This window comes from Vanessa tameamea, chromosome 22, assembly GCF_037043105.1.
Source record: "Vanessa tameamea isolate UH-Manoa-2023 chromosome 22, ilVanTame1 primary haplotype, whole genome shotgun sequence".
Taxonomy (NCBI): domain Eukaryota; kingdom Metazoa; phylum Arthropoda; class Insecta; order Lepidoptera; family Nymphalidae; genus Vanessa; species Vanessa tameamea.
Window position 1 is genome coordinate 8,931,810 of NC_087330.1, and position 9,259 is coordinate 8,941,068.

The 9,259-nt window shown below is 29.5% G+C and overlaps 1 protein-coding gene across 2 annotated transcripts in view; it reads right to left on the reverse strand.

Annotated features, from left to right (window-relative positions):
- Positions 1–8,984, reverse strand: part of LOC113400675 (uncharacterized) — a 163,282-nt gene extending 154,298 nt beyond the window's left edge. For both annotated transcript variants that reach the window (XM_026640324.2, XM_026640323.2), the window contains exon 1: positions 8,627–8,984. The gene's annotated coding sequence lies outside the window, so the exon portion shown is untranslated. The remainder of the gene's footprint in view (positions 1–8,626) is intronic.
- Between the last annotated feature and the right edge of the window lie 275 nt (positions 8,985–9,259).

Here is a 9,259-nt window from a genome sequence, read left to right on the forward strand (position 1 = left end):
ATGTCATTTTCCTACCCACTTGTAGGTACTTTAATCTGTACGCAGGTCTTGACTTAATTCATAAAAAATTTTTAATAAAAGAGTGAATTAAACTTGAAGAATATATATAGTATGGATTGCATTCTCACATATAAAATGTGTTACTAAAATTACTAAAAGTTCTATAGCAGAAAATATTGTAATAAAAAATGCAAAATAATATATACTCATTAATAGATATTCAGATTTGTATAATACAGAGGGTATTATACAAATCTGAATATCGATCTAAATCCCACCATAGGGCTCCACTTTCTAGACATTTGGAGCTTATTCGATGTCGGTGGATGTGTCCAAAATCTGTTCACCACATACAAGCAAGATTCGCAACGATTCCTTCATCGCCAAGAACAAGATGAATTACAAACGCAAATTAAGCACATACAAAACTCAGTGGTAATTGCAGGATTTTAACTTCTTCACATCTAATAGCAATAATCTAACTTACTTTTATACAACAGTCATATCATTAAAGTATATCACAAACGGAAATGTTGAAACCGATGACAAATGTTTTATCACATTTGCTCCTGAACAATAATTATGAAGTCATTTTCTTAGCTTCATTTCGCATGATTCAAACTTGACGTTGATAACGCTGGCAACTTCTTACCGATCCGTTATTTTAATTTGTTCATAGTCATGTCGGATAACTTTTCCAATTCGCCATCTTCACTTTGATACATTAAGTAATTTCCTTAATAGCATTTTACTAAAGTTTTTTTTACAATATAAATGTAAGGGAGCACTCTATTACTGTTACTAATTTATTTATCATCAAATGAGGTTTTCCGGAAACGGTTATTCGCGCAATTTCGAAAAAGCATTAAGAAAACAAAAAGACTACAAGTTTATTGTTAAATCACAATAGTTCAAAATCTACTAATTTTTGTACTTATTCTATTGCAATGTTAGATCAGATCAGTTGAAGAAAGATTTGGTCCATTTGTACCAAATTATGCATGCAAGAAGTCCATTCCCAGGTTCAGCAGCAGATTCCGAACATTAGCAGGTGTCTCCGATGACAATTTTGCCAAAAACAATTTCCAAGTTTAGGACACAAGTTATTCAATTAGACGGAAAACGTTCGGGTTTCCCGAGTAACTAATCAAAGTCTGCAATCCCGCAATACTCGTTGTCTTAGGCTCGTAAGACCGACCACAGACCAAACCACTGTCCATTATTTAGTCTCCTGTGGACAAAACGAACAAATCCAGTGATAGTTTACTCCAAGCAAATACGTTTCCGTCTTATTTAATATGTCTGGTCGAATATCTTTCGAGTAAACGATAGGAATTATTTTAGTACTGTTAGTGATAAAAGATTTTCTGAAAAAGTGTTCTTAAGTTGCAGCCTCGATATTCTCAGACACTTTCAATAATGAGACATTCGCTAAAAATCAGCCATGCGTTCATTCCTTTGATGTTTTCAGAACATCGAATTGATTTATATTGTATTCGAAGTTCTAAAAATGTACTAAGAATTTTCAGTATTATCATAAAATAAAATATGACACAAAGATGTTATGCAAAAAGTAATTTAAATACATGCATATTTTTTACTGAACTTGATACGCTATACTATCCACGTGAAAGGGTTAGCGAGTAAAATAAAAATTCACTCGAGTAGAAAATTAACTTGAAGAAAATGTAGCGGGGACCGAATATGTATATTTGATCTTCGGAAGAAGAAATATAAACGTAATATGTGCAGCATTTTGAAGTTTGATTATATTTGGGAATATTGAATTGTTAAGATTTAGCAAATTAATCCTCAAATTAAATTTCTTTAGATTATTCTGAAGAAATGTAATCAAAAAAGTGGAAACTCGAGTGTTTTAGTAGCCATTGAAAATTTGCACTATCCATCTGAAGCCTTTATGACCAATGCCGCATACACATATGTACTTAAGGTGACAATAATACAAAGTATATTGATTTTTAGTTTTACGAAAATTCGAAACAGATCAACATCTTAGATTTGTTGAGTTGTAAAGATTTTATAATTTTCACATAAGCAAAATTAAATAATTCGCAAGTGACTTTGGTGAAGTATTCTGTGCCCTGTAGGCTCAAATAAGAGACACGAAAAATAAATCCTTTAAAAGGCGTTTAATTTATTTCGAAGGTCCATTCAAATCTGATAAGTATTGTGTGGATCGTGAGGTTGTGAGGTGTGGAGTTCAAGACTTTTAAGCTATTGGAGTCAGTACGAGGTTGCATAACACCTGAATACTGCGACCATTTTAAACTTATAATGGATTCTAGCATGCCTTGTATTTTCGTGGCAGTTTGAGTTTTGCTTCAGTATACTGCATTAATTTCAACCGTGCTTGCATTTATTGTAAAATGTTAGTGTATCGTATTACAGGTTATGCATTCCGTGCAAAATTTTCCAGACTGCATGTTGTGTTCTCTGGTATAAACGTCGAGACTTTATGTGACAGATAAAGCGTTTTGAGGCTTCGTTGATCTCTTTTTTTTTTAAGTACGTACGCGTATGTGTCTCTTGATTATAAGTGGTTATCACCGCCTACAGCCATTATAGGAATAACATTATAAAAAATATTAAACATATATAACCAATGCGCCCCCAATTTATCTCTGTAGTTACAGTAGCTCACACATCTTTCAAACCGAAACACAATAAAATTAAATGTTGCTGTTTGGCGGTAGAATATGTTATGAATGGGTGGTACCTACCCAGGCGCTAGCACAAAGCCGTACCACAAAGTACAATAATTTACATAAGCTGTTACAGATAACAATAACTTGTGATAAGGCTGTATACTATAAGTTTAAAAAAGGGTTTAAACTTTAAAAAAATATCAACCCACGTTGATATCATACATAAATACGCAAATTATCAGTAATGTTGTTGTTATACATTTGTTTAATCTACCTTAACTGTATAGACTGTTTTAATATCCAAACATTTCGCTGGAAATTCTTAGTTGTGTTTGTATGGTATGCCAAGTTGGTTCGTTCATACGCAATTGATTAAGATCGTAGCTTTGTAAGTTATTCCAATAATATTGGCATGTCTTCCTTCAATTGGGTATTACACTAAACATTTTGTTTTAAAACCAAACATGATAATTTTGTTAAGAATAAACACACGATTAACATGACTGTCTTAAAAACTTATTCTATTTGTTGAATTAGATACGGACAATATTCACATATAACATATCTACATATATAATAACTTTGTAAAAATTCGTATTCCTATCACGTGACAATTAATAGATAAATTTTCATTTAACTTGTCTTCGCGATTGTTAAATACATTAGTTTACGTAAAGAGTACTTTTAAATATTAAAAATGAGAAATAATTGCATTAAAATAATATAATACAATACCACAAGACAGACTGTAACAAGGTGCAGGTACAAAAGTTCAAATAATGTTGAAAATTTATGTAACAGCTCTTTTGTTTTTCAAATAAACAATTGTTATAGTTTGTACCCTTTGTAACAAACCCGAGATGTTCGAATGTATCTCAAAGGAATGGACAACAGTGTTCTTAGTTAAACAGGAAGAGCCATGTCCCCTGCGGTAACAAGTTCGGACTTCGCAAAGAGACATTGATTTATATACTTCGTGCCCATAGGACAGTTAATTCGCAGTCTGATTGAAAAGCGCTTAGCCTTTAAATTGATTAAATAAAGAAATCAAGAAACGTTTGAGAAGCAAATAATTTTGTAGATTTTTGTTATGGTTTTCTACTGATTTTGGACCTTTATTCGATAGGGTTTACGATTGAGCCAATTTTAAATCAAATATATTAGAGGGTATTGGAATTCGTTTTAAATAGTAATTACTTTACCTAACTAGACAAGTTAAGAAAAACCGTTAAGTGAAAACGTTTCAAAATCCGTTGGTTGTTGGAATGGTTTAAAAGAAAGCGGAGATAAAGACAGAAACCGACATTGTTTGATATGCTATTTATAGATATACATTTTCTAATATACGTTAAAGTATATTTCTCTATTATTCGATTGAACATATGGCTTCCACAAACCGCAGAAATATTACTGTACAAAGTTTGACTTTAAGTCAATTATCCCATACTACAGAACTACTAACGTCGAATAGTTCGCGTGAGAATTGGTCTAGATTTATCATCGTATATTGGATATTCGACAAAAATGTTTAGAAGAAAAAAAAAATGCTGAATTAAATGACGATAATTATTATTTCATGTTTCAACTATCGAATGAAATTTCTTAAGACAGCATACACTGACAATTTCACATTAAAATACATACAATCAAAAATCAAAGTCGAAGTGAAAAATTAAAAATTAAGTATTACACTTGATTACTGATAGTCAACAATTTACCTCTAACCTGAGAAGAACCGGCGAAAGAAACTTAACGGGGTATTTTTGAATGTCTTATTTTATATTTATTGTTTTTATACAATAATAAACAAAATATATTTTCGTTATTTAAAACAGCCGGAGGCGAAAATCTCATTCCAGAAGTGTGCAATTAAAAAAATAATACGTCCAAATTAAAAATATATTAAAAATATCTTCCAAATTTGAACGAATAATATTCTCTATTATACTCGAAATCCCTGTAATTGTTAACGGCTTACACCTTCTATATATGTATAATATGTACCATAAGCTCGTAGTAAAAACCGTTGCTTTCGTTGTTATGACTTCTTGTTACACAATATAGACATCCCTCACTCTAACAACAAGAAACAACTTCGCCTCTTACTTAACCTAATTATACTTAATATGCCTGTAAAATAATTTCTTCTGGTAATTTGTTTTTCAACATGTTACGCTGTCGTTATTATAATTCCCTTTTTAATTTTGTTAACTTTGTATAGTTATATTAATATTACTTTTAGTCAAAGTACAAATGTACTTAATAAAATAATATCTATACTCTATTCCAACCATAACAGGATATAACCCAAATAAACAACATTTGACAGCAAATTAACAGGATACCATTGGTCGAGTGCTTGATTAATCTATGGTATTCACTATGGATTTGCGAAAAAATGGCGTTTTGAACGTCGACAAAACTGTTATCGCAATTTAAGAAGTAAAATTAAAGTGGAAATAAGTAGTTAAGTGTAATAGTGTTGCATTATATACAAAGATATATTAATCATAAACTCTTAGTAGTGCACAATATAGCTGAGTTATTAGCAAATCGCATGAAATACGTAAATCTAAGGTTTGTTTATCTTTATTCCTACTTCGATTGGAAAAGGCTATAGTGTTGTGCATATCTCTAAATGTGGTGTCTACAAAGCCCAGATCATTCTTCATATATTTATGATTATTGATACCTTATTAATTCGATTCCGATGCGAATTCAAATCAATATGGTTGACGGTTCCTCTGTGTTTTAGAATGTTTCATTTTTAATCGCGAGTATCTTTTATTCTTTAAATATAATGTTTTATTTATGATCTATTTGCAATGTAAAACGTAGCCATAAAGGAAAACAGATCGTCACAGTTGATTTGTTAGATATTATTCCTCATTTTTTTTTTCATTATTAATCTATACTATGCAATATTTGTTGCGGAAAAATGATAATAAAGACATACCGGTGATTTTTTTATCAAAAGTTTGTCAGTTGAATTAGAACACAAATTTGAAAAAATTATTCGCACATCCATAAAAAAAATAATTATACAAAAAATTATACTAAAGAGAAAAAAGGAAGATTTAAAAAACGATGCCTGCTATCCGGCGTCAAATAGGAGTATCATTCGGGTATTCAGTTGGTTTCCAAAACCAAACGCAGATTTTCAATGATACCCTTTATTGCTGTGCCGGGCTGTGACAATGTTTTACGACATAAGAAATATACATACATATAAAATAATAATATTAATGTTTAAACTAAAAAAAAAAATACAAAATAGTAGTAAACTTATTATAATAAATAAACATACATAAGTATTGTTTGTAGCACATAAAGGCGAACTATATGTAAATCGCGGGAATTATGTCAAAGGTTTGTGAATATTTATTCTTCCTGCCATTGGAATAGACTTTCATAACATTCACTAATTGGACAGAACTTAAACCGAAAATAAATTGTTATTAAAAGAGCCTTTTTGAAATAAATTATTATTATTTAATATTTGTAACTACATTTATATATTGTATATATTATAAAGTATGCTGATATATAGATGGAAATAAATAAACGATTACTTTGGAAATGATACGAACGTATATTGTTAGTACAAAGCTTACGTGTCAATCACAGATTGAGGCAAAAGAAAAAGATAAATGTTGCCAACTTATAATATACATGGTTGCATTCTTATTTGCCAACTAAGTACAAGTTTGTATTGTCATCAGAAACAGCGAGTGCAATATTTTTACTCGATCGGTTGGATGGAACTAGTTTAAAATTCAGTTTCAAGATTTTACGGACTCATACAAAACAGGATAAGTTGAATAAAAACTTTTAAAATATGCACACATACATCTAATCCTACCAAGCGCTATTTACTTGGTCACAAATCGTAATAGTATATTTTAAAATTAATGTTGTCTAATTTTCGACTTTATTGACCACATATTAAGTCATAATTTCGTATCACTAAGAAAATTACATGAAACGAAAACAAATCTTCGATAAAATCGCTATTTGGTTAAGATTAAATCGACAGATGCATTTATTTCGTCCTATATTGTTGTCTCTACTTCGAAAAGAAATAGGATCAATGACCTTAATTAGACACGTATCTAAATCGCGTCACGGTTAGAACAAAATTTTACCGGATTTTATGCGAATATCGATTGAAAACTCAGACATTTCATTTGCTGAAATAGACATGCATAATTAATATAAATATAAATTCCATTTTTATATTTATTAATTCAATTTTAATGAGTTTCTATTTTAACGTTTTTTTTTTTTTATTTTATGATTTAAATATGTATGTCAATGTTCATTTTAATTTATATGTAATTAAATATTGAAAGATCTCCGTCGTATCATGTCACTAATTAAAGCCAATATTGAAGGTAAATGAAAAATAATTGGTACGCGGTTTTCGCAAAATTTTCACACAATCATTTGGCTGAAGTCGTTCGGCAGATTTTTTCGTTTAATTGTTACCCGGTAAAATGATGAATGTATTTTCAGATAAAAAATAATAATACATAACGAATGATTCAATGTCATCGATTTGTGGTTTTTGTTTTTTTTTAGATAACCTCCATTCCTCTATGAATCATTCCATTCAACAAAATGTTTAAAGAATGAGTTGACAAAAAATAACAATAGTTCTTTATTACATCAAAATATTAATTTAAGTTCGTTGTGTTTATTTTTAAACTTATATTTAGTGTGCTGATTATTTGTTTTTAATAACTACCAACTGGCCATTTTATGTATTTTGTGTTCTTTTAATCCATTCAAAATTTTTAGAATATTGTCTGTGTGTGTACACACGCATTATTGTGTTTATACAATTATATTCTCATAAACCTTTACTTGGTCTTCAATATCTTGAGAACAAAAGACGATTTCGACCCGTACCTACTTCCGAATTTCGAAACCGCAATTTTTTTTTTTCATATCAACTCTCTGTTATGGTGACGAATAGGAAACCCTTTTACATGACAAAACTATTCGTTTTAATTTGATTCTAATTAAAATTATTGGAAGCGTTTTTTTGAGATGACCGTTCTTAGTAGTTCTATTTATTAAATATATATTATAAATATATATACGAACGTTATCTATACGAACCATAATTGCAATAAAAATTAAACTACTTTATAAAAAACTAATATTTATTTTATCTAAGTATAAAGTACTATAAAAAGTAATTTAGTAGCATAAAAAACTAATTTTAATAATAAAATACCCACAGTATGGTAAGTTAGTCTCAATTTTGCAGGCTAAATTTAATATCATTATTAAATTTAAATAAATTTGTCCTGTAAGTTATGTATTTCCAAAAATATGTAATAATTACTCCAAGAATAGTTAGCATCTGCAATGTTTCGCACTTAATATAATAAAATTAATAACACGTTACGCACACGTAACTCGTTATTATAAAACAGATTATATAAATATAGATAATAATTTATTTTTTCTTTTTAATTTCACATTCTTATACATCATAGATCTTACTAATACTTTGAAATATTATTATTATACTTATGAGTAAAACGGGCTAATGAATTTTTATAAGGATTGGGGAAGCCCAGGTAGGCTATATAAAATAAATTTCTTAATATCACGAAGAAATTGTACAGGTGTTTTAAACTATACAAGCAACCTTTGCTTACTTATTATTAAAAAAAATAACACCAGTCTTATCTTTTGTCTCTTTTTAGTACGCTCAATTTTATGAAAGAGAATAACAATCCGTGCCGTGGTAATTAAAATGTTAATTTATAATATTTTATGCATAAATATAAAGAGACGAGATAAAATTTAAGGTTAAAATAAGAAAAAATATTTTTTACTATCAACGATTGATGTCAATTATTTATAAACCTTATCACTTAAAACTATCAATATTCGTTTGATAAATACGTAATTCACCATAAAACAGCAAAATTAGACACGCTTACCTTATTTCACAGCAAACTGGATTTAGTAAAGACGAAAAATCAGCCAAACAAATCACAAAACATATTCCTTATAAGGTGTACACATAACTTAAGATTTAAAATATATGTACAACCATGACACAAACTGAATTTCTTGTTCACAGATGAATCATCAAAGAATGCACTAAGTTACACTTTAAAATACCTACACAAACTTACATAACACACTTCAACACTGTTAACTAATAATTATTTCGAATTTCAAGTCGTTTCAATAATATATTTACAATGTTTTCGATGAAACAAAAGTTTTAAGAACCCTTAAAAACGACACGATAATCCCACATAGCATCCAATGAGCGACTGCTAGGCGGTTGACAGAAATATAACCTAACAAAATTGAAGTAACCCACGCGGCACGCTTTTACTATAGAATCTGTCGCACTCCCCAACTTGGTCAGATTGGCGCTGGAGAAACTATAAACAACACTCGAAAAACTTTTGTTTCGAGTTGTTTAAACGTTCTCTTAGCTGTTAAAATACTTGTTAAGTGTTTGGACTAGTAAATAATACATCGTGCGTGATTTTAAGCATTGATATCGGGTTAAATCTCATTTTGTTTGTAGTTATAGCACGAACGCGGTAAGCGGGCAA